At 38.3% G+C, this 6,200-nt stretch overlaps 1 protein-coding gene across 1 annotated transcript in view; it reads right to left on the minus strand.

Moving 5' to 3' along the window:
• The window catches only part of RHPN2 (rhophilin Rho GTPase binding protein 2), an 82,675-nt gene extending 82,366 nt beyond the window's left edge, over positions 1-309 (minus strand). The window contains exon 1 of the mRNA XM_043989662.1: positions 77-309. The gene's annotated coding sequence lies outside the window, so the exon portion shown is untranslated. The remainder of the gene's footprint in view (positions 1-76) is intronic.
• Between the last annotated feature and the right edge of the window lie 5,891 nt (positions 310-6,200).

Below are 6,200 nucleotides of genomic sequence, written 5' to 3' on the forward strand. Positions count from 1 at the left end.
CGCAGGCACTCACCCCTCCCTCCCCCAGCCCAATGGTCTTCTTATTCCACACCCTGTTCTCGACCAAAGGATACACCTGAGGGCGAGGTTCTGCGCATGCGCAGTAGCCTTCGGCCAAAGAGGGCTGGCGTTGGTCGGCGGTCTCGAGGTGGGGCAGGGGTCTTGTGTTGGTGCTGCTTTCTGGAAGGGCCGGAATGAGTCTTGTCTCTGAACCCATCCGGGCTGTGGTGGAAAGGTCATCTAATCAATTTGAGGCTCCACTCAGCACTCCTCTGGAGCCTCCCGACGTTGCTTTCATACCTAGCGCACTTTCACCGCCGCTTCTGCTGCCCCTCCCCCCAGGGCCTCACCAGACCCTGGTCGCTTCCAGGTCCTGGGGTAGAGCCAGAAGCAATTACTCCCACGCCCCCCCCCCCTTTTTTTTTTTGAAAGATCCCAACGAGTCACTTTTACAAATTGCATTGCAAAGGACTGCTTTGCTATATTTATCACGGGGGGAGGGATTTTATATCAAGAGGGAAAAGAATTGAAGCTCTAGGATACATTTTTTAAGCAGAAAGGCCAGGAGGAGACACAAAAGCAGGAAAAAGTTGGTGTCAACGTGTTAAATTTAATAGTTACTTAAAAAATGTAGTTGAGGATCAGTTTCATATGTAATCCTCTCTGTTCTTGAATATTTAAATATTCACTTCCGTTGATGTTAAGTTCGTTTGTTTTTTAAATGGCTGCTTATTAAAGAGATCTCTAGTAGAGGCACTGACCTCCTTGGTGTTCCTCCAATAAAACACTCCCTCTCCCTCAGTGTATTTTCACTGGCTGTCCCCCATGCTTGGAATTCTCTCCCTCCTCACCTCTGACTCCTGGCATACTAAAAGTCTCAGCTAAAATCCTACCTTCTGCATGAAGCCTTTCCAGATCCCTTCAATGTTAAGTATCTTTTCTCTGAGATTATCTCTAATTTACCCTGTAAATATATGTTGTTTGTACTTAATTGTTTGCATGTTATTTCTGCCATATGAACGTGAGTTTCTTTAGCACAGACTGGTTTTTGCCTTTCTTTGTATCCCCAGAGTTTAACACAGTGCCTGATACTTATACTATAAGTGCTTAATACAAACTTGTTTACTTATTGACTTGGAGGTGTTGCTTCATGGCCCCACCTGTTTTTAAAGTGTCCCAGAACTTAAGCTTCATTATCTTTGTCATAGAGGGGTTCACATTCTAATGGAGGAAACCCATGTAAATCATATACATATAAAATATATATAGTGTAAATGGAAAGTAATCTCAAAGTACTAGCAGAGTGTGTTGGTGTGGGGAAAGGGAGGACACCCGGAAAGACCTCTTGCAGAAGGTGGGATCTGAGCTGAGGAAGCCAGGGAAGTCAGGAAGTTGAGGTGAGGAGGGGAGAGCATTCCAGTCAAGTGAGACAGCCAGTGGAAAGATAATGGAGTAAGGAGATGGAGGCCAATGAACCTAGATAGTAAAGTAGGAGAAGGGGAATAAAGTGGAAGCCAAAGTGGCTTTAGAGTTAAATGGTTTAGAGTTAGAGGATGTCGATTCTAATCTAGGCAAATCATTTACAGACGGAGCCTTAGTTTATATAAAACAAATTAATTGGACTAAATGGCCCTAAACTAATTCGAAATCTTGTAAAACAGGTTTATTTATATATTAGTCCGTTCATGCATTTGTTTATTTATTTTTGTTTTCAAGCAGATCCAGGGATCTGGCCCTTGTTATCCTTTCCTCCCTATAAATTGCTAAATCTGCTCTAGACTGAAAGGAACACTGGATTTGGAATGGGAAAACCTGGATCTTAATTCTTTCTTTCAATATGTCTTTGAGCAATATAACAACCTCTCTGGTCCTCAGTTTACTCATCTATAAAGGGAATTAGACTAGTCTCTAAGGCCATTCTAGCTCTACATCCCATGCTTTTATAGACCCTATCTAACTGCTGCTTATCCTTCATTCAATTCCCAAGTCCTCTCTCCTCCAAGTCCCACCACAAAAATCAACATCACCTCTCTTCAGAACTCAAAGAAAATATCCCAGGTTGCCAAACTCAAGAACCTTGGAAGAGGAGTATCCCTATAACTGCACACCCATCTGAACTGGTCAGAGGGAAGAATACATACAGACATGTATAGATATATATTTCATTCAACCAGGTCATAGTAGAAGAGAGAATTAGAAGTTAAGGGGAGTATCACAAAAAACATTAAAATAAAAACTCTCTAAGGACATACAAAAATATTTCTAGCTATTTTTGAAGTTTCAAAGAATGGCCATCTGAGGGGTGCTCACCCATTGGGGAATGGTTGAACAAGTTATGGTGTATAAATGTGATACAATACTATTGTGCTATAAGAAATGAAAGGGAGAGTTTAAGAGAAACATGGGAAGAATTATATGAACTGAGTCAGAGGGAAGTGGACAGAATCAGGAAAACAATTTATACAATGACAACAATATTGTAAAGACAAACAACTTTGAAAAATTTAGACACTCTGATCAGTAATTACCAATCACAATTCCAGAGGACTAATAAAGAAACATACTACCCACCTCTTGATGGAAAATTGAAGGATTCAGATATGAACAGGCAGTTTTCTGATGAAAAAATCAAAGCTATTGCCATATGAAAAAAATGATCTAAATCACTACTGATTAGAGAAATGCACATTAAAACAACTCTGAGGTACCACCTGACACCCATCAGATTGGCTAATATGACAAAAAAGGAAAATAATAAATGTCAGAGAAGCTGTGGAAAAATTGGAATACTAATGCATTGTTGGTAGAGCTGTGAACTGATCCAACCATTCTGAAGAGCAATTTGGAATTATGCCCAAAGGGCTATAAAGCTATGCATACCCTTTGACCCAGCAATACCACTATTAGGTCTTTTCCCCAAAGAGATCATTAAAAAAGGGAAAAGGACCCACATGTACAAAAATATTTATAGCTGCTCTTTTTGTGGTGGCAAGGAATTGGAAATTATGGGGCTACCCATCAATTGGGGAATGGCTGAACAAGTTGTGGTATATGAATGTAATGGAATACTATTGTGCTGTAAGAAATGATGAGCAGGCAGATTTCAGAAAATCCTGGAAGGACTTGCATGAATTGATGATGAGTGAGATGAACAGAACCAGGAAAACATTGTACACAGTATCAACAACATTATATGTTGACCAATTGTGATAGACTTGATTCTTCTCGGCAATACAATGGTCCAAGGTAGTTCCAAAGGATTCATGATGGAAAATGTTCTCCAAATGCAGAAAAAAAAAGAATTGTAGAATCTAGATTCAGATCAAACCATACTATTTCTATTGTTTTTATTGTTGTTGTTTTTCTTTTTTGAGGTTTTTCCTTTTTGCTCTGATTCTTCTCTCATAACACGACTAATGCAGAAATATGTTTAATGTGATTATATGTACATAACCTATATCAGATTATTTGCTGTCTTGGGGAGGGGGGAGGTAGGAAGGGAGAAAAATTTGAAACTAGAAATCTTATAAAAACAAATATTGAAAACTATCTCTAAATGTAACTGGAAAATAAAATATTTCTATGGAAAAAAGTAATGCATAAATATGTTTAATGTGATTGCACATATATAACATATATCAGATTACTTGCTGTCTTGGGGAGGGGGAAGGGAGGGGAGGGAGAAAAATTTGAAACTAGAAATCTTATAAAAACAAATGTTGCAAACTATCTCTACATGTAACTGGAAAATAATAAAAATACTTTTATAATTTAAAAAAGAAATCTGTTGCAATTAAACATTTATTAAGATGTGGAAGGTTTATGATTTGTGTGATCAGAACAACTCATTAAGAACTGAAGGCTCTTTTTAAATATTATAAGATAAAAATAAAATTTTACAATTTTTGAGGTAACAAATTGGAAAAAAACAAATGTTGAAAACTATCTCTACATGTAACTGGAAATAAAATACTTTTATGGAAAAAAAGAAAAAGAAAATTGAAGGATTCAGAGTGCAGAATGAGACATTTATATGTTTGCAACAGTTTTCTTTTTCTTTTGTTCTTTCTTAATGGAGATGAACGGGGGAGACAAGGCAGACTTTTGCTGATTGAAAAAAAATGTTTTTAAAGAAATTACTTTGCATTATAAAATTGATACTTTGAATTCCTTGAGAACAAGGACTATTTTTGGCCTTTCTAAAAAAAAAAATCCCTAGGGCAGCTAGGTGGTGCAATGGATAGAGCACCGGCCCTGGAGTCAGGAGGACCTGAGTTCAAATCCAGCCTCAGACACTTAACACTTACTAGCTGTGTGACCCTGGGCAAGTCACTTAACCCCAATTGCTTCACACACACACACACACACACACAAATGGGATATCAATGCCCCCCAGACCACCACTGCCCCTACTTCTAGCCCAGGGTCCCAAAACATCACCAAGAGGAGCAATTACTGGGGAGAACACCATCATCAATGCCAACTGCTGACTGACTTCCACCATCTGGAAGGTAAGTCCAAAATCCCTTCGGGTGGCAGCTCACCTCACTTGTCCTGCTTCCAGCCCTGCCCCAAAAGACATCATTCCAGGAATCATTTATCCCTAGGGAGATATGGCTTGGCAACTTTTTGTGGATGCTGCAAGCACAGCTCTTGAAGTCCCTGAGAGAAGTTCTTGCCGCGGAAGTCTTTTTGCACTATCAAAAGGTTCAACATCAGAAACTGATATGATTTTATCAGTGGAAATAACAGTAAAAAAGATTAATTACTATCTGCTTCGCTGCTGTAGGCAGAACCTTTCCATATGACTTGCAGCTGAAATCTATATGTTTTATCTTCCCCACCCACCCCTCATTAGAGATCAATTAGTCAATCAATAACATTTATTAAATGTCTACTTCGTGACAGGCATTTTGCTGTGTTGGGGATACAAAAATCGACAAAAGTCAGTTTCTGTCCTCCAGGAGCTTGCAATCTAATGGAGGAGACAACATGCAAACAAATACATACAAAGCAAGCTATATACAAAATAAATAAGGGATAAGTGAAAGAAGGTTAAACAGTAAAAGGCAGGATTTTTTGTTTACAGTAGCTCTTTTTGTGGTGACAAAGAAATGGAAATTGAAGGGATGCTCATCAATTGGGGAACAACTGAACAAATTGTGACATGATTGTAGAGTACTATTGTGCTGTGGAAAATGATGAGGGGAGGTGGTTTCAGAAAAACATGGCAAAACCTATATGAACTGATACAATGTGAAATGAGAGTAATTGCAGTAATATCAATATCGTAATGCTTAACTATGAAAGATTTGGCTACTCTGATCAAGACAATTCCAAAGGATTCATGATCAAAAATTATCACTCTCCCAAGAACTGATGAACTCTGAATGCAAATTGAAATATAATTTTCTCACTTTATTTTTCTTGCTTTTTAAAAAATATGGATGGGGCAGCTAGGTGGCACAGTGGATAGAGCACCAGCCCTGGATTCAGGAGGACCTGAGTTCAAATTTGGCCACAGACACTTAACGCTTACTAGCTGTGTGACCCTGGGCAAGTCACTTAACCCCAATTGCCTCACCAAAAAAAAAAAATATGGCTAATATTTCCATATGTTTTGCATGATTCCACATTTATAATTTATCACATATTGCTTGCTTTCTCAGTGGGTGGGAGAGAGGGAGAGAATTTGATACTCAAATTTTAAAAAGAAAAGAATGTTTAAATTCTTTACATATGTATGTATGTATATGTGTGCATCTATCCATCCATACACACATACATACATACATACATGGGTCTTTAAGGAAGCCAGCGAAGCCAGTAAGCAGAGATGAGAGAAAGTATTCCAGGCATGGGGGAAAGCCAGAGAAAATACCTGGAGCTGAGAGATGGAGATGGAGTGTTTTGTTTGTGGAAAATCCAGGAGGCAGGGATTGTCTTGCTCTTGTATTTTGTCTTCTCCACTGCTTAGCACAGTGTTTTGCAGATGGTAAGCACTTAATAAATGCTTTTTTATTCATTCATTTCTTGATTACTCCAGAACGCATTGATTTCTGCCCTCTCTGAACTCCAGTGATAATAATAATAATAACTTATATTTATACAGTTTTCAGGTTTGCAAAATGCTTCATGTACATTCATATTAGGTTGATTCTTTATTTATTATTATTAATATTATTATTTTTGCGGGGCAA

Source organism: Dromiciops gliroides, chromosome 2, assembly GCF_019393635.1.
Source record: "Dromiciops gliroides isolate mDroGli1 chromosome 2, mDroGli1.pri, whole genome shotgun sequence".
NCBI classification, from domain to species: domain Eukaryota; kingdom Metazoa; phylum Chordata; class Mammalia; order Microbiotheria; family Microbiotheriidae; genus Dromiciops; species Dromiciops gliroides.